The sequence below is a fragment of the Dendrobates tinctorius genome, unplaced genomic scaffold, assembly GCF_039654945.1.
Source record: "Dendrobates tinctorius isolate UK_male_01 unplaced genomic scaffold, ASM3965494v1 ptg000372l, whole genome shotgun sequence".
Classification (NCBI taxonomy): domain Eukaryota; kingdom Metazoa; phylum Chordata; class Amphibia; order Anura; family Dendrobatidae; genus Dendrobates; species Dendrobates tinctorius.
In genome coordinates, this window is record NW_027362038.1 from 1641171 (window position 1) to 1661318 (window position 20148).

General features: G+C 48.4%; 1 protein-coding gene across 1 annotated transcript in view; it reads right to left on the minus strand.

Moving 5' to 3' along the window:
- The window catches only part of LOC141075818 (uncharacterized), a 38943-nt gene extending 19920 nt beyond the window's left edge, over positions 1–19023 (minus strand). The window contains exon 1 of the mRNA XM_073562958.1: positions 17493–19023. The gene's annotated coding sequence lies outside the window, so the exon portion shown is untranslated. The remainder of the gene's footprint in view (positions 1–17492) is intronic.
- Between the last annotated feature and the right edge of the window lie 1125 nt (positions 19024–20148).

Genomic DNA, 20148 nt, shown 5'->3' on the forward strand with positions numbered 1-20148 from the left:
ATCTGCAGTAACCAGCAATCAAGACATCCTATGGTCCAGAAGTTTGTCAGTCCAAGAAGCAGAACTGATAGCGCTGACGAAAGTACTCGCATGGCATGGCACACGACTTCGGACCCATCTGGGCTGCAAGAGACTTCATCATAGCAAGCGGGTCAACCGTGAAGCATCATGGAGCCATCAGGGACCTGCTGGATGCTCTTCAACTTCTAAAAGTGGTGGCAGTGTTAAAGGTCAAGGCACACGGAAAACTGAAAACAGTAGAGGCATGGGGTATCGACATGGCAGACGTGGCAGCCAAAGGAAGACCATTTCGAAAAGTGGGAGAGGTCATAGAGCCGGACGGCAACTACATAACGACTGAAGACGAGAAAGCCTGACAAAAAATGACGTCCTGGGATCTGTTCAAGAAGTAGTAGGACCAGACCCCAAAGGAGGAGAAGGAAAGCTGGATGCTGAAGGGCAAAAGCACTGAACTCCAAAACCCTGTCTACCTCAAACGTCTACCTCAAGGCACACCCAGACTACCTCAAAGTATGTACCCTATGGTGGTTCAATGGATACATGGCCCCCACACAGAATTGAAGACACAGATGAATGACCTGATTGATCTGGACTCCCACCTTAACAGCCAAATTTCCAGCAGATGTCTAGCACCCAACAAATGCAACATTGGGCGAGTGGAAAAAGTTCTCCCACATCATCTGGCCTGAAGCTTTCCCAGTAAGGAACCAGTTGGTGAAGACTACTGCAAAGAAGCTACTCTAAAAAATAGTGTGTAGATATGGGGTTCCAGAAGTGATAGCAAGTGATCAGGGACCCACATTCACAGCAAACCTGACACAAGAGATCTGATCAGCAGTAGGGTCAGACTTAGGCCTACACACTTCCCACCATCCCCCACCATAGACTAAGTGGGACACTTAAGAGCAGCATGCTAAAAAATTGCCCAAGAGACAAACCATGGCATTAGACACTCCCATAGGCTCAGTAAAAGCTGTCACCAATATTAAATTTTATTTTGGTCTAAACTCAGGTTAGGGGTATTCTTCCCAGCAGTTGACTATGCAATGTGATACTTTGCTTGTGTAATTGAATTTATCAAGACTCTTGCTAATGTCCATTCTCGAGTTTCTTCTTCATGGCCAGGTCCAGATTTGGTGCCTGGTATGCACGCCCTGAAGTCAGGAGACTAAGTGTTGGTTGAAAAAGTTTGTAAGGAGAGCACTCAATTCCAGATTTGATGGCGCTTCTCCAAGTGCTGACGCCACCAACCTGGAGGAAAAACCCCCACCTGGATCCACGCATCGCATTGCAAGAAAGCTCTCATACCAAGAGATACACCTGAATCATAGAATCGTAGAATCGTAGAGTTGGAAGGGACCTCCTGGGCCATCTGGTCCAACCCCCTGCTCAAAGCAGGATTCGCTAAATCATCCCAGTCAGATGTTTGTCCAGCCTCTGTTTGAAGACTTCCATTGAAGGAGAACTCACCACTTCTCGTGGCAGCCTGTTCCACTCATTGATCACTCTGTCAAAAAGTTTTTTCTAATATCTAATCTGTGTCTCCTCCCATTCAGTTTCATCCCATTGCTTCTAGTCTTTCCTTGTGCAAATGAGAAAAAAGTTGATCCTTCTACAATGTGACAGCCCTTTAGATATTTGTAGACAGCTATTAAGTCTCCTCTCAGTCTTCTCTTTTGCAAACTAAACATTCCCAAATCCTGCAAACTTTCCTCATAAGACAGGGTTTTCAGACCGGTCACCATTCTGGTCGCTCTTTTCTGAACTTGCTCCAGTTTGTTGATGTCTTTTTTAAAATGTGGTGCCCAAAACTGGACACAATATTCCAGATGGGGTCTGACCAAAGAGGAGTAGAGGGAAATAATGACTTCACATGATCTAGACTGTATGCTTCTGTTAATACATCCTAGAATTGCATTTGCCTTTTTTTGCTGCTGCATCACACTGTTTACTCATATTCAGTCTGTGATCTATTAGTATACCCAAGTCTTTTTCACATGTGCTGTCACTTAGCCCTATTCCTCTCATTCTGTATATGCTTTTTTCATTTTTATTGCCCAGATGTAGTACTTTGCATTTCTCCCTGTTAAAAACCATTCTGTTAGTTGCTGCCCACTTCTCCAGTTTATTTAAATCTTTTTGAATCCTCTCTCTCTCTTCTCTAGTATTAGCTATCCCTCCTAGCTTTGTGTCATCAGCAAATTTAATCAGTTTACCCTCAATTCCTTCATCTAAATCGTTGATAAAGATGTTGAACAATACAGGTCCCAGGACAGAGCCCTGTGGTACCCCACTTGAGACATTCTTCCGATGTGCAACCATTTACGACCACTCTTTGGGTCCGATCACTAAGCCAGTTATGAATCCACCTAACAGTTGCCTTGTCCATTCCATACTTAGTCATTTTTTCAATAAGGATTGTATGAGAGACTTTGTCAAATGCTTTGCTGAAGTCAAGATATACTATATCTACAGCATTTCCTTGATCCAACCCAACCTGAGCTGGAATGATGCTGTGGAAGCCCTACCTGACTGAATAAATTACCTACCCGCTAGAGAATACACACCACTGACTGCATAGACTGCTGACTAAGAGACTTTGATTACAATGCAATGAACCCCCGCTAGGGACAGACCTCCTGACCGCCCATTTGCAAAAGTCTGTATGGAGGGGGGGCGTATGCATCAGGCATGCGTCAACCCACTGGCAGCATAAAAGAGTTGCAGCGCTTGTGAAAGGAGCAGGATTCTTATAAGGAGGGATTGTGATGGAAATATATGCATTTCATATAGATCTCACATACACATATATATATATACACACACACACACACAACAGCCGCCCCCGTCCGCCACGCACCAGCTCCGGCTCCGCCCCCGTCCGCCACGCACCAGCTCCGGCTCCGCCCCCGTCCGCCACGCACCAGCTCCGGCTCCGCCCCCGTCCGCCACGCACCAGCTCCGGCTCCGCCCCCGTCCGCCACGCACCAGCTCCGGCTCCGCCCCCCACGCACCAGCTCCGGCTCCGGCTCCGCCCCGCACCAGCTCCGGCTCCGGCTCCGCCCCGCACCAGCTCCGGCTCCGGCTCCGCCACGCACCAGCTCCGGCTCCGCCCCCGTCCGCCACGCACCAGCTCCGGCTCCGCCCCCGTCCGCCACGCACCAGCTCCGGCTCCGCCCCCGTCCGCCACGCACCAGCTCCGGCTCCGCCCCCGTCCGCCACGCACCAGCTCCGGCTCCGCCCCCGTCCGCCACGCACCAGCTCCGGCTCCGCCCCCGTCCGCCACGCACCAGCTCCGGCTCCGCCCCCGTCCGCCACGCACCAGCTCCGGCTCCGCCCGCCACGCACCAGCTCCGGCTCTGCCCCCGTCCGCCACGCACCAGCTCCGGCTCCGCCCCCATCCGCCACGCACCAGCTCCGGCTCCGCCCCCATCCGCCACGCACCAGCTCTGCCCCCGCCCGCCACGCACCAGCTCCGCCTCTGCCCCCGTCCGCCACGCACCAGCTCCGGCTCCGCCCCGTCCGCCACGCACCAGCTCCGGCTCCGCCCCCGTCCGCCACGCACCAGCTCCGGCTCTGCCCCCGTCCGCCACGCACCAGCTCCGGCTCTGCCCCCGTCCGCCACGCACCAGCTCCGGCTCTGCCCCCGTCCGCCACGCACCAGCTCCGGCTCTGCCCCCGTCCGCCACCCTCCAGCTCCGGCTCTGCTCCCCCACACTCTCTCCCCCCTCCACACACCGTCTCCCTTCTGTCCTCTGCGGGGTGTCGGCCGCTCCCTCCTGTGCTGCGCGCTCTCCACACTGCTCTCCTGTCGCTCCACAAGATCGATGATCTGTGATACCGGAGGTGAGCCGCTTCTACTTCCGGTTACAGCTGTTAAAAAAAAAAGGTAGAGGCTAAATCCAAGTCGGCTTGGAGTTGTGCTGACGTCATGCCCATGTGACCAGAAGGGGCGGGGCCTCCTCCTCCATAGAGCAGAGCAGCAGACAGGAACCTGCCGGTGTCATGGCAGGTAAGTGGATGTTCATGCACGAGCTGGGAGGGGGTGATGTTGCTTGCATGGGGCTGCATGCTGGAGGGGGTTCTGCCTGGGGAGAAAGAGGTGATATTGTTTGCATGGGGCTGCGTGTGCTTGCTGAAGGGGGGGTCCACCTCGGGAGAAGGGGGTGATGCTTGCATGGGGCTGCATGTGCATGCTTGAGGGGGTCTGCCTGGTGAGAAGGGGGTGATGTTGCTGGAGGACGGTTCTGCCTGGGGAGAAGGGGGTGATGTTGCTTGCATGGGGCTGCGTGCGCATGCTGGAGGGGGGTCTGCCTGGGGAGAAGGGGGTGATGTTGCTTGCATGGGGCTGCGTGCGCATGCTGGAGGGGGGTCTGCCTGGGGAGAAGGAGGTGATGTTGCCTGCATGGAGCTGCGTGTGCTTGCTGAAGGGGGGGTCCGCCTCGGGAGAAGGGGGTGATGTTTGCATGGGGCTGCATGTGCATGCTTGAGGGGGTCTGCCTGGTGAGAAGGGGGTGATGTTGCTGGAGGACGGTTCTGCCTGGGGAGAAGGGGGTGATGTTGCTTGCATGGGGCTGCGTGCGCATGCTGGAGGGGGGTCTGCCTGGGGAGAAGGGGGTGATGTTGCTTGCATGGGGCTGCGTGCGCATGCTGGAGGGGGGGTCTGCCTGGGGAGAAGGGGGTGATGTTGCTTGCATGGGGCTGCGTGCGCATGCTGGAGGAGGGTCTGCCTGGGGAGAAGGGGGTGATGTTGCTTTCATGGGGCTGCATGTGCATGCTGGAGGGGGGTCTGCCTGGGGAGAAGGGGTTGATGTTGGTTGCATGGGGCTGCATGTGCATGCTGGAGGGGGGGTCTGCCTAGGGAGGTGGTGATGTTGCTTGCATGGGGCTGGATGCTGGAGGGGGGGTCTGCCTGGGGAGAAGGGGGTGATGTTGCTTGCATGGGGCTGCATGCGCATGCTGGAGGGGGGGTATGCCTGGGGAGAAGGGGGTGATGTTGCTTGCATGGAGCTGCGTGTGCATGCTGAAGGGGGGGGGTCCGCCTCGGGAGAAGGGGGTAATGTTGCTTGCATGGGGCTGCATGTTCATGCTGGAGAGGGAGGTCTGCCTGGGGTGAAGGGGGTGATGTTGGTTGCATGGGGGTGAATGCTGGAGGGGGGTCTGCCTGGGGAGCAGGGGGTGATGCTTGCATGGGGCTGCATGTGCATGCTTGAGGGGGTCTGCCTGGTGAGAAGGGGGTGATGTTGCTGGAGGACGGTTCTGCCTGGGGAGAAGGGGGTGATGTTGCTTGCATGGGGCTGCATTCTGGAGGTGGGTCTGCCTGGGGAGAAGGGGTTGATGTTGGTTGCATGGGGCTGCATGTGCATGCTGGAGGGGGGGGTCTGCCTGGGGAGGTGGTGATGTTGCTTGCATGGGGCTGGATGCTGGAGGGGGGGTCTGCCTGGGGAGAAGGGGGTGATGTTGCTTGCATGGGGCTGCATGCGCATGCTGGAGGGGGGTCTACCTGGGGAGAAGGGGGTAATATTGCTTGCATGGGACTGCGTGCTAGGAGTCTACCTAGGGAAGGAAGTGCGCTGCCCCTCTCCCTGCCGGGGGCGCTGTCACTGTAACCAAGGTCGCACCTTTAAAAGATTCTGTAATGCTGTAGATAAGCCCCGGATGTAACCTGAAAGATATGAAAAACAAGTTATATTATACTCACCGGGGGCGGTTAGTGTCGCTGTCCAGTCCGGGTCCTCCCATCTTCATGTGATGACGTTCCCCTTCTTCCCCCTGTTGAGGGCAGAGTAAATTACTGCAGTGCGCTGGGAAAGGTCAGAGAGGGCCTGCGCTGCTGCAGAAGGAAGAAGGAGGACGGCATCACATGAAGATGGGAGGACCCGGACCGAACCGCAACACCCATCGGACCGGATCCCGGGGTGAGTATAATCTGACTCTTTTTTTCTTATCTTTCAGGTTACATCCGGGGCTCATCTACAGCATTACAGAATGCATTACAGAATGTTGTAGATAAGCCCCTGATGGCGGTGGCCGCAGCTTATTGGCCAAAAATGGGAGCACAGATTCCCTTTAAAGCTAGGGCCCCCCTGTTTTGGTAACTGTGACGTGGTAGTGGGCTTCATACAGGCTTATCAGAATGTAAAGTAATAACCTCATGTTCAGTTTGTACATTGTTGCTGATGGGCATTAGATCACGGTGTGAATATTGGGAGGGGCGGCCATGGCTTTTTGTACAATTTAGGCAGGATTTTTCTTACATAAATTTCTTTGTTTTCTTCTAGGTGTTGTGGGTTTCCTCTGTCTTTTTTCACCATGCCCTCCACAGTAGTGACCTCTTTGGATGGCAATTCATCATTTGCCATATCTCCACCAAGTGGAGTGCTGGTGCCTCCACCATCCGTGTTCTGCCAAAATTGGTGTGACCCAGCACCCCTCCGATGTCAGATAGATGAGTCTAAGATCTCCGAAGTTCCCGTCCCCTCTTTCCACTTCTCGTGGCTTGCTAGGGTTGGTCCTGTGGGGGTCTACCACCTTTTCATTTCCTTTGTCCAATATTTATTTCTCACCTTTACCTTATCTGCTGTACGTACTGTCATGCTTCTCTCTATTTTTTCGGGGCTTTGTTTCATGGGTTTTTTTGGGGTCATCCTAGGACTTGTTATATATGGCACAGGGCCCACCTAGGTCCCTGATAAAATTTGGTCACCAAGGAGGATAGCAGGCCCAGGCTAAGCCACAGAAAACCAGAGAGGTTGGTAACTTAGCGGATGCAAACCCCTGATCCTGTCCACACAACTAGCAGTAGCCGTGGAGCATACCTACGATGATCCTAGACGCCTCGGCACAGCCGGAGAGCTAACTAGGCCTAACGCAAGAAAGGGGAAATCTAAACTGCCCCAGAGAAGACCTCAAAGGAATAGCTAGCCCCCAAACATATACTGTCGGTGAGACAAGATGAAAACACAAACGCAGGCAGAAAAATAGACTGAGCAAACGATGGGGCCCACACTGACCAGACAGGACAGGAAAGGAAAGACACTGTCTGCAATCACGCAAAAAACCCTGCAAAAATCCAACACGTCTGATGCACAAAAACACTGAAGTCGCACAACGTCGCCCCCACTAGATCAGCACTCTGGTATAATCTGAAAGCAAAGCAAAAAGAGACCAATATAAAAGGGGACAAAACAAACTGGCACGTGCAGTAACATATGGGCGGTGATACAGCCCCAGGCAGAGCTAGCTGACCCGCATAAAGCAGAGATAAACAAAACCAGATCAAATGCAAACAGAATAGCAAATGAACCACTTAGCTGAACATGCAGGGAAAGAGCAGGAGACATCAGACCTCAGGAGGCACAGGAAGAAAATCACCAGCAGGGATAGAGGGAGTCAGCTGTCTTAAATCCTAATCAGAAACCCCAGATCTCCAATCGTCTTCCTCATTATCAGGTGGCAAGCCTCTGTCAATCAGATCAGCTCCACTACCTCCAATAACCACCAGAGGGAGCCCAGAAAGAGAACTCTCAATCTGACCCGCTCCACTATCTTCAGTAATCACCAGAGAGAGAATTCACAACAGTTCCCCCCCCCTTGAGGAGGAGTCACCGAACCCTCAACCATGCCACCAGGCCGGTAAGGATGGGCCCGGTGAAAAGCACGAACCAATCTTTCGGCATGAATGTCAGAAGCAGAGACCCAAGAATTATCCTCCTGGCCATAACCCTTCCATTTGACCAGGTACTGGAGTCTCCGTCTAGCAAACGAGAATCCAATATTTTCTCTACCTCATACTCCAAATTACCTTTAACCAATACAGGGTCAGGAGGTGCCTCCATTGGAACTACTGGCTCTACAAACCTTTTCAACAAGGATTTATGGAACACGTTATGAATCTTAAACGTAACTGGAAGAGCCAAACGGGATTAAGGATTTCCAAAATCTTATAAGGTCCAATGAATCTTGATTTGAATTTTGGAGACGCAACCTTCATAGGAATATTCTTTGAAGACAACCAAACCATATCACCCACTTTAAACCTGGGACCAATGGTCCTATGCCGGTTGGAAAACTGTTGGCATTTTTCTTGAGAGTGGGACAACTTATCCACCACTTGGTCCAAAATCTGCTGCATTCTCTCTACCACAGAATCCACACTTGGCCGAAGATTCCACCTGCCCTGAAGAAAATCGAGGATGAAACCCAAAGTTACAGAAAAAGGGCGACATCAAAGTGGCAGAACTAGCCCTATTGTTTAGCGCAAATTTGGCCAAGGGCAAAACTGAGACCCAGTCATCCTGATCAGCAGATAGGAAACATCTCAAATAGGATTCTAAAGTCTGGTTTGTTCTCTCAGTTTGCCCATTGGTCTGAGGATAAAATGCAGAGGAGAAAGATAACTGAATTCCCAGTTTGGAACAAAAAGCTCTCCAAAATCTGGAAACAAACTGGACTCCTCTGTCCGACACAATGTTCTCAGAAATCCCGTGCAACCAAACCCACCTGTTGTAAAAACAAGGGCACCAACTCAGAAGAAGATGGCAACTTTGGGAGTGGTACAAGATGGACCATCTTAGAAAATCTATCACAGATGACCCAGATAACAGTCATTCTCTGAGAGACAGGAAGATTAGAAATAAAATCCATTGAGGTATGAGTCCATGGCCTCCTGGGCACCGGCAGGGGCATCAACAACCCACTAGAACGAGAACAGGGCTTGGACCGAGAACTAGTCCCACAGGACTGCACAAAAATTCCTGACATCACGAGATAAGGCAGGTCACCAAAAAGACCGACTCACCAAATCTCTGGTACCAAAAATACCTGGATGACCAGCCAATGCGGAGAAATGAATTTCAGACATTACGCTTTTCCTCCACAGGTCAGGAACATACAATTTACCCATAGAGCAACGTTCAGGTTTGTCCTCCTGAAATTCCTCCAGGGCACGTCTCAAATCGGGTGAGATGGCGGAAAGAACTACACCCTCATTTAGAATGGTAGTAGGCTTGGTCACATCAAAAGAATCTGCAAAGAAACTCCTAGAAAGGTCGTCCGCCTTAACATTCATAGTGCCTGGAAGAAAAGAGACCACAAAATTAAACCGCGTGAAAAACAAGGCCCACCTAGCCTGTCTAGGATTCAAGTGTTTGGCTGATTCAAGATAAATCAAATTCTTGTGGTCAGTGAGGACCACAACTTGATGTCTCGCTCCCTCCACCCAATGTCTCCACTCTTGAAATGCCCATTTCATGGCCAACAATTCCCGATTCCCCACGTCATAGTTATGTTCAGATGGGGAGAATTTTTGAGAAAAGAAGGCACAGGGATTCATCTTAGAACTCACCGGATCTCTTTGGGACAAAACGGCTCCTGCACCAATCTCAGAAGCATCTACCTCCACCTGAAATGGGAGTGAGGCATCAGGTTGCCGTAGAACCGGAGCCGAAGTGAATCTCCGCTTAAGCTTCTGAAATGCCAAAACTGCCTCTGTAGACCAATTCACCACATCAGCGCCCTTTTTGGTCAAATCAGTCAGTGGTTTAACAATACCAGAAAAAATACTTATAAATTTACGGTAGAAATTAGCAAAACCCAAAAACTTCAGGAGAGTCTTCAAAGAAGTAGGCTGAACCCAATCATAAATGGCCTGTATCTTGGCCGGGTCCATTTCAATAGCCGACGGGTACAAAATGAATCCCAAAAATGAAATCCTCTGTACACCAAAGAGGCACTTCGATCCCTTAACATACAGAGAATTTTCCCTCAAAACCGGAACACCATCAGGTCATGTTCCACATGAGAATCCCAATCACTGGAAAAGATCAAAATATCATCCAGACAAATGATCAAAAACTTATCCACAAGGTCCCGGAATATATCGTTCATAAAAGACTGGAAGACAGAAGTGGCATTAGCCTAAAAGCATCACCAGGTACTCAAAATGTCCCTCCTGAGTATTAAATGCTGTCTTCCATTCATCCCCGTGTTTTATGCGAATAAGATTATACGCCCCCCTGAGGTCAAGCTTGGCAAACCAACAGGCACTTTAACTCTGGAAAATAAATCAGAAATCAGGGGTAACGGGTACTGATATTTAACAGTGATTTTGTTAAGGGAACGATAGTCCATACATGGCCTTAGTGAACCATCTTTCTTGGCCACAAAAAAAAGCCAGCACCTAAAGGTGAAGAGGATGGTCTAATATGACCATTCTCCAATGACTCCTTGATATAGGATCGCATAGCATCATGTTCGGGTACCGATAAGTTGAAAAGCCGACCTTTGGGAAATTTACGCCCGGGCATTAACTCAATTGCACAGTCATAACTCCTGTGAGGAGGCAAACACGCAGACTTACTCTCACTGAATACATCAGAAAAATCAGCCAAATAGGAATATCATGAGACTGGGGAGAGCTGGAGAAAACAGGAGTGTCACTAAGAACACATTGACAACCCCAACTCACCACAGACACAGATTTCCAATGTAAAACAGGATTATGAGTTTGCAACCAAGGGAAACCCAGAACAATAGTATCATGCAAATTGTGCAACACCAAAAATTTACAATTTTCTTGGTGGTCTGGGACGACTCACATTATCACCTGGGTCCAAAACTGGGGTTTATTCTCCGCCAAAGGAGTAGCATCAATACCCCTCAAAGGGATAGGAGTCCACAGGGGTATCATGGGAAAACCACAACGTTTAGCAAAGTCTAAATCCAGCAGATTCAAAGCTGCTCCTGAATCTACAAAAGCCTTAGCGGAAAATGTAGACAAGGAGCAGATCAGGGTAATCGCCAAAAGGAACTTAGGTTGTACACTGCCTACCACAAATGTGTGAGCAAAACGCTTTTCTCGTTTAGGGCAGACAGCAATAGTACGAGAGGCGTCCCCGCAGAAAAAACACAACTTATTACGCCTTCTAAACTCCTGACATTGCGCCCTAGACAAAACCCTATCACATTGCATGGGTTCAGAAGTTCGTTCGAAAGGCGGCAACGCCTCTCGTGTAGTTTTACGCTCACGTAAACGTCGATCAATTTGAATGGCCAATGACATGGAGTTAAGACCAGAGGGGACAGGAAATCCCACCATAACATATTTTATGGTTTCTGCCCAACCCTTCCGAAAGAGAGCCGCTAGGGCATCGTCATTCCATTTAGTAAGGACCGCCCACTTTCAGAATTTTTGACAATATAACTCTGCAGAATCCTGACCCTGGTTCAATGCCAATAAGGTTTTCTCAGCTTGATCAACAGCATTAGGTTCATCATACAACTCCAAGGCTTGAAAAAACGTATCCACATTAGCCAGAATAGGATCTCCAGGTGTCAGAGAAAAAGCCCAATCCTAGGGATCGCCGCGCAGCAGGGAGATGACAATTTTAACCTGCTGCACCGAGCTCCCCGAGGAGTTAGGCTTCAAGGCAAGAAATAATTTACAATTATTCTTAAAATTCAGAAATTTAGACCGATCCCCAGAAAACACATCAGGAGTAGGGATTTTTGGTTCAACAGCAGAAGATTGAGCGAGATAGGCAGAAATTCCCCACACTTCAGCAGCGAGCTGCTCAACACGATAGGACAATTGCTTAGTCTCCATTTAGACAAAAAATATCCTCCTACGGCCCCAGAAAAAAAAGGAAAAAATATATGGAAAAAAAATTGACACTTAGAGTACCCTAGAGTCTACAGTTAGGCTGGTGATTCTGTTATGAATGGGTCACCGAGGAGGATAGCAGGCCCAGGCTAAGCCACAGAAAACCAGAGAGGTTGGTAACTAAGCGGATTGCAGACCCCTGATCCTATCCACACAACTAGCAGTAGCCATGGAGCATGCCTACGATGATCCTAGACGCCTCGGCACAGCCGGAGAGCTAACTAAGCCTAAAGAAAGAAAGGGGAAATCTAAACTGCCCTGGAGCAGACCCCAAAGGAATAGCTAGCCCCCAAACATATATTGTTGATGAAAACACAAACGCAGGCAGAAAAATAGACTGTGCAACGATGGGGCCCACTGTTATGAATGAGTCACCGAGGAGGAAGAAACAAAAAGCAAGCTAAGCCCAGAAAACCGGAGAGGTTGGTAACTAGCGGATTGCAGACCCCTGATCCTATCCACACAACTAGCAGTAGCCGTGGAGCGTGCCTACGGTGGTCCTAGACACCTCATCATAGCCGGAGAACTAAATAAGCCTAAAGAAAGAAAGGGAAAATCTAAACTGCCCCAGAGCAGACCCCAAAGCAATAGACAGCCCCCAACATGTATTGACGGTGAAACAAGATGAAAGCACAAACATCAGGTGACAAGCCTCTGTCAATCAGATCAACTCCACTACCTCCAGTAACCACCAGAGGGAGTCCAGAAAGAGAACTCGCAACCCCTTTGTCAATCTGACCAGCTCCACTATCTTCAGTAATCACCAGAGGGAAGCCAGAGAGAGAATTCACAACAGGTCCTCTTCCCTTTACCCATGCTCGTGTCCTATAGTGGATTCAATGAGAGAGGAATTTTGTGTTAAGTACCTCAATACATTTTTTGCAGCTAAAGAACAGGGGACTTTGGTACAAAATGTTTTTTTTTTTTCTCATTAATCTCTAATGTGCCTTAACCCCTTTCCTACATTAGATGTACTATTCCGTCCATCTGACCTGGGACCTACAGTAAGTCCCAAGGATGGAATAGTAAATCTAATGCGATCAGCAGCACTCACTGGGGGAGCGCCGCTTATGGCAGCCGGGTGTCAGCTGATTATCACAGCTGACACTCTGCACTGTGTCAGGGGTGGTCACGGACCGCCCCTGGCACATTAACCCCTGGCACACTGCGATTAAACATGATCGCAGTGTACTGGGACATTGGAGAGAAGCATGCAGGGAGAGGGTTCCATCCGTGCTTCCCTGATACCCCCGGAGCGATGCGATGTGCTGTGTCGCTCCGAGGGTCCTCCTCCCTGCAGGCCTCCAGATCCGATATGGCCGCGGGGGCCTGCAGGGAGGCGGCTTCCTCAGTGCCTGCAGAGTGCAGGCACGGAGGAAGCCAGCAGTGCCTGTCAGATTGCTGATCTGACAGTGCTGTGCAACCTGTCAGATCAGCGATCAGACACATGACAGTGATGTCCCCCCCTGGGACAATGTAATAAAGTAAAAAAAAAAAAAAAAAAAAGTGTAAAATTAATTTATAAAAAAAAAAATCCCTAATTCATTTTTTGGAAAAAAAAAGCAATAAAAATACACACATTTAGTATCGCTGCATCCGTAACGACCCGCCCTATAAAACTGTCCCACTATCATGGCAGAAAGAACTACCCCCTCGCCTAAGATGGTAGCAGGCTTAGTCACAACAGGAGAATCAGCAAGGAAACTCCTAGAGAGGGCGTCTGCCTTGACATTCTTAGTGCCCGGAAGAAAAGAGACCACAAAATCAAAACGTGTGAAAAACAAGGCCCACCTAGCCTGTCTAGGGTTCAAGCACTTGGCCGATTCAAGATAAATCAAATTCTTGTGGTCGGTGAGGACCACAACTTGATGTCTAGCTCCCTCCAACCAATGTCTCCACTCTTCAAATGCCCATTTCATGGCCAACAATTCCCGATTCCCCACGACATAGTTACGTTCAGATGGGGAGAACTTTCGAGAAAAGAAGGCACAAGGATTAATTTTAGAAGTCACCGGATCTTTTTGGGACAAAACAGCTCCTGCACCAATCTCAGAAGCATCTACCTCCACCTAAAATGGAAGTGAGACATCAGGTTGCCGTAGAACCGGAGCAGAAGTGAATCTCCGCTTAAGCTCCTGAAATGCCGAGACAGCCTCTGGAGACCATTTCAGCACATCAGCGCCCTTCTTGGTCAGATCAGTCAGTGGTTTGACAATACCAGAAAAATTACCTATAAATTTACGATAAAAATTAGCAAACCCCAAAAACTTCTGGAGAGCCTTCAAAGAAGTGGGCTGAACCCAATCATAAATGGCCTGTAGCTTGGCCGGGTCCATTTCAATAGTCGACGAAGACAAAATAAATCCCAAAAATGAAATCCTCTGTACACCAAAGAGGCATTTCGATTCCTTAACATACAGGGAATTTTCCCTCAAAATCCGGAACACAGTCCGGACATGTTCCACATGAGAATCCCAATCACTGGAAAAGATCAAAATATCATCCAGATAGATGATCAAAAACTTATCCACAAAGTCCAGAAAAATATCATTCATAAAGGATTGGAAGACAGAAGGGGCATTAGTGAGCCCAAAAGGCATCACCAGGTACTCAAAATGTCCCTCAGGAGTATTAAACGCTGTCTTCCATTCATCCCCGTGCTTGATGTGAACAAGATTATACGCCCTCCTGAGGTCAAGCTTGGTAAACCAGCAGGCACTTTTAACTCTGGAAAATAAATCAGAAATCAGGGGTAACGGGTACTGATATTTAACTGTAACTTTGTTAAGGGAACGATAGTCAATACAAGGTCTTAATGAACCATCTTTCTTGGTAACAAAAAAACCCCAGCACCTAAGGGTGAAGAGGATGGTCTAATATGACCCTTCTCCAACGACTCCTTGATATAAGATCGCATAGCATCATGTTCGGGTACAGATAAGTTGAAAAGCCGACCCTTGGGAAAATTACACCCGAGCATCAACTCAATTGCACAGTCAGAACTCCTATGAGGAGGCAAAAATGCAGACTTACTCTCACTAAATACATCAGAAAAATCAGCCAAATAATCAGGAATATCATGAGACTGAGGAGAGGTGGAGAAAACATGAGTGTCACTAAGAACACACTGACAACGCCAACTCACCACAGACACAGATGTCCAATCCAAAACTGGATTATGAGTTTGCAACCAGGGAAAACCCAGAACAATAGTATCATGCAAATTGTGCAGCACCAAAAATTGACAATTTTCTTGGTGTTCTGGGGCGACCCGCATTATCACCTTGGTCCAAAACTGAGGTTTATTCTCCGCCAAAGGAGTAGCATCAATACCCCTCAAAGGAATAGGCGTCCGCAGAGGTATCATGGGAAAACCATAACGTTTAGCAAAGTCCAAATCCATCAGATTCAAAGCTGCTCCTGAATCTACAAAAGCCTTAGCGGAAAATGTGGATAAGGAGCAGATCAGAGTAGTTGCCAAAAGGAACTTAGGTTGTACACTGCCCACAGCAAATGTGTGTGCAAAATGTTTCTCTCGTTTAGGGCAGACAGAAATAGTATGAGAGGCATCTCCACAGAAAAAACACAGCTTATTACGCCTTCTAAACTCCTGATGTTGCGCCCTAGACAAAACCCTATCACATTGCACAGGTTCAGACGTTTGTTCAAAAGGCTGCAATGCCTCTCGTGTAGTTTTATGTTCACGTAAACGCCGATCAACTTGAATGGCCAATGACATAGAATCATCTAGACCAGAGGGAACAGGAAATCGCACCATAACATCTTTTACGGTTTCTGATAAACCCTTCCGAAAGAGAACTGCCAAGGCACCATCATTCCATGTAGTAAGGACCACCCACTTTTGGAATTTTTGACAGTATAACTCTGCAGAATCCTGACCTTGGTTAAATGCCAATAGGGTTTTCTCAGCTTGATGAATAGCATTAGGTTCATCATACAACAACCCCAAGGCTTGAAAAAATGCATCCACATTAGTCAGAATAGGATTTCCAGGTGTCAGAGAAAAAGCCCAATCCTGGGGATCACCGCACAGCAAGGAGATGACAATTTTAACCTGCTGCAAAGAGCTCCCCGATGAGTTAGGCTTCAAGGCAAGAAATAATTTACAATTATTCTTAAAATTCAAAAATATATACCGATCCCCAGAAAACACATCAGGAGTAGGGATTTTTGGTTCAACAGCATGTGATTGAGCGAGATAGGTGGAAATTCCCCGCACTTCAGCAGCGAGCTGCTCAACACGATCAGACAATTGCTTTATCTCCATTAAGGAAGAAATCCTCCCATGGCCCCAGAGAAAAAGAGGAAAAAATACATATAAAGAAAAAATTCTGACACTTTTTTTTTTTTCTACAATTCTTTCCTGCTTTTGAGTACCCTAGAATCTGCGGTTTAGGCTGGTGATTCTGTTAAGATTGGGTCACCGAGGAGGAAAACAAGCCCAGGCTAAGCCACAGAAAACCAGAGAGGTTGGTAACTAAGCAGATTGCAGACCCCTGATCCTACCCACACAACTAGCAGCAGCCGTGGAGCGTACCTACGATGATTCTAGATGCCTCGACACAGCCAGAGGACTAAATAAGCCTAAAGCAAGAAAAGGGGAAATGTAAACTGCCCCAGAGCAGACTCCAAAGGAATAGATAGCCCCCAAACATATATTGTCGGTGAGACAAGATGAAAACACAAGCACAGGCTGAGCAAACGATGGGGCCCACACTAACTAGAAAGGACAGGAAAGGAAAGATACTGTCTGCAATCATGCCAAAAAACCCTTCAAAAATGTCCAACACTTCAGATAGCAAAAAATACCCTGAAGTCACTAGACTTCTCCCACTATATCAGCACTCTGGCATATTCTGAAAACAGAGCAAAAAGAGGCCAATCTAATAAGGGACAAAAAGCAAACTGGCACAAACAGTAACATAAGAATGGAAATTCAGCACAGCCCCAGTCGGGGCTGACTGACCACACAAAACTGAATAGACAAAACCAAATCGATGTGAACAATAGCAAAGAACACTTAGCATGAGAATGCAGGGACTGAACTGGAAACTAAGACCTCAGGAGGCAGGAAAAATCACCAGCATGGAAAGAGGGAGTCGGCTGTCTTAAATCCAGTCAGAGACTCCAGATGTCTAATCGTCGTCCTCATTATCAGGCGCCAGGTCTCTGTTAATTAGATAAGCTTCATTACCTCCTGCAACCACCAGAGGGAGCCCAGAAAGAGAACTCATGACTCCTCTGTCAATACAACCAGCTCCACCACCCCCACCAGCAACCAGAGGCAGACCAGAAAGTGAATTCACAACACCGAGCCTTCCCTTATAATGGACTAAGGACTCATCCACGCAGATGTCCATTTTGGGCATGTACACTTCAGCAAATTTTTTGTTGAAGCGTTCGATGACCGGCCGAACTTTGAACACACGGTCAAAGTTGGGGTCATCTCGCGGGGGACACTGCATTATCAGTATAGTGAAACACAAGAGAACACAAAAAGACAAATTTGCAAAAATACTCTGCAGTAAAAAACATAACAGTGATCAGCAAGTGCTGTATAACAAATACAGGGTATTTAGTTGATACGTTTTTTGCAAAAAATGTATGCCAAGCCGCATACCGCTTCACCACGTCACAGTAACCCTTCATGAAGCAGTCCCTATTTAATGTATTTAAAACCTTATTATCAGTATAGTGCAGAAATTTGTGGATGGTCTCAAAACGCTTCCGGGCCATGACCATTCTGAACACTGAAGTGTTATATAAAATATCAACACTCTAATATTACCGAATTTCTGGCTTCTTCAGGATCCCCATGTGAAGGACCAGGCCCCAAAAATGCATCATTTCAACTGCGTCTACAGGAGACACTAAATGTGATTCCTGATTCTGCCACAAAATCAGGAATCAGTGGCTCGTAATTTTTCGGGGGGGCGAGGTCCATACGGGGTCCACAGTGGAGTGCGCTGGTTCATCTTCATCATCTGGAATGGTGGGCGCTGCCTATCTTCTGTCCTGGGACATCTGCGTGGCGGTTCCGAGGACCTGAGGAGGAAGATGAAGAATCAGAAAAGTTTAGAAATGTGGGATCCTCTCCCTCGCTATCAGTGGCGGAGGCAAGAAAAACATATGCCTCCTCCAATGAATAGCACTGTTGGGACAAATGTGACAGGTGGGACATTTTTTTATGAGTATGGTGCTTGGGTGTACTTTATTTATAACTGTATGTATGGGGGGATAGTGATTGGTGCAAACTATTCTGAAAAGAAAAAGCTAAAAGAAAAAAGCAAATAAGGAGAAAAAAATGCCTGTGAAAAGAAAAGTGTAAAACAGCAGGCCCTAGCTCTGATAAGTGAACTGTGTCACTTATCAAAGTTCGGTGGCTGCTGGATGTGCCCATGGAGGTCGCGAAAATAAAGTGTCTAAAACAGTAGGCATGTGCTCTGATAAGTGAACTGTTTCACTTATAGAAGTTCGGCAGCTGCCTTATGTGCGCACGGGGTGGCGCAAGGGGGGTGAAAAAAATGGAAAACGGCAGGAACGAGCTCTGATAAGTGAACTGCGTCACTAATCAAAGTTTGGCGGCTGCATGATATATGTACAGATTTGGCGCAAAGAGGGTTGAGAAAAAAGCGAGCACGAGTGTTGATTTGTGAACTACGTCACCAATCAACGCTCGGCAGCTGCTAAATGTGCGCACGGAGGTGGCGCAAAGGGGGTGGAGGGGGTAAAAAGAAGGGGATGGGGAATTGGGGTGGATGAAGAGAGATTGGGCAGGGGGCCGCTTCAGGGATCAACACTTAAGGTTGTAGTCTCTCTTCTTTCTTCTGTCTTCTTTCTTCAGCAGGAATTGTGGTGTCACAGGTTTCAGTGGCACAACAAGACCCAGCACAGGAGGGGCTCTGGCAGTGTAATTGATCTGCAGGAATCCTCAGCTAGTATGAGGACCTGCAGTGCGGTCACAGACAAGTCAGAGACAGGTCACAGAGCGGTCATACCGCTGCTGTGAGCTGTCATTGGAGGGGTCGATGATAAAATCAATCCCACCAATCAGTGCTGGTCCTGGTGATGCCGGTGTTTCTAGGCACCGGCCTAGGATCGGAGCTTACAGCTTCAATTCTAGGCCAGGTCTCCGGCAGGTCACCAGCAGGGCACAACGCGGTCACACGGCAGCTGTGCCCTGTGATTGGCACGATCGATTACATTGATCGTGCTAAGCTTCAGCTGCAGGCCATACCAGACCTTTCCTAGGCACTGGCCTAGGATTGGTGCTATTACAGCACTGATCCAGGCAGATACCGGCAGGGTACAGCGCGGTAACACCGCTACTGTGCCCTGCGATTGGTGCTATTGATTGTGCCAATCTAAGCAGTTTTGGCCAATGCCTGGCGTTGCCAGGCACCGGCCTGGGATCTAATACATCAGCACTCGATCCTAGCCTGGGACCTCACTGTTTCAGCCAATCTGATTGGGGGAAACAATGAGAAAGGCTGTGATTGGCTATTCAGAATTGAACCGCCAATCACAGTGATCGGGAGGCCGGATGGAGGAGGACGCAGCCCAGGATGCCGACACCATCTTCCTACAGGTAAGATGACGTCGGAATTTTAGTATCGCATTAAAGTGCATGATGTACTATTCTGTCCATGGGAATTAAGTCCCAGGTCATATAGACGGAATAGTACATCTGAGGTCAGAGAGAGGTTAAACAGCTCTGGTGAAATGAAAGATGCTTAGTGTTTGGTTGCTATGTGGAGTGGGCATGGATATATATATATATATATATATATATATATATATATATATATATATATATATATATATATATATACACACACACACACACACACACACACACACACTCACTGGCCACTTTATTAGGTACACCTGTCCAACTGTGTGTTAAGACTTAATTTCTAATCAGCCAATCACATGGCGGCAACTCAGTGCATTTAGGCATGTAGACATGGTCAAGACAATCTCCTGCAGTTCAAACCGAGCATCAGTATGGGGAAGAAAGGTGATTTGAGTGCCTTTGAACGTGGCATGATTGTTGGTGCCAGAAGGGCTGGTCTGAGTATTTCAGAAACTGCTGATCTACTGGGATTTTCACGCACAACCATCTCTAGGGTTTACAGAGAATGGTCCGAAAAAGAAAAAAAATCCAGTGAGCGGCAGTTCTGTGGCCGGAAATGCCTTGTTGATGCCAGAGGTCAGAGGAGAATGGGCATACTGGTTCGAGCTGATAGAAAGGCAACAGTGACTCAAATTGCCACCCGTTACAACCAAGGTAGGCAGAAGAGCATCTCTGAACGCACAGTGCGTCGAACTTTGAGGCAGATGGGCTACAGCAGCAGAAGACCACACTGGGTACCACTCCTCTCAGCTAAGAACAGGAAACTGAGGCTACAATTTGCACAAGCTCATCGAAATTGGACAGTAGA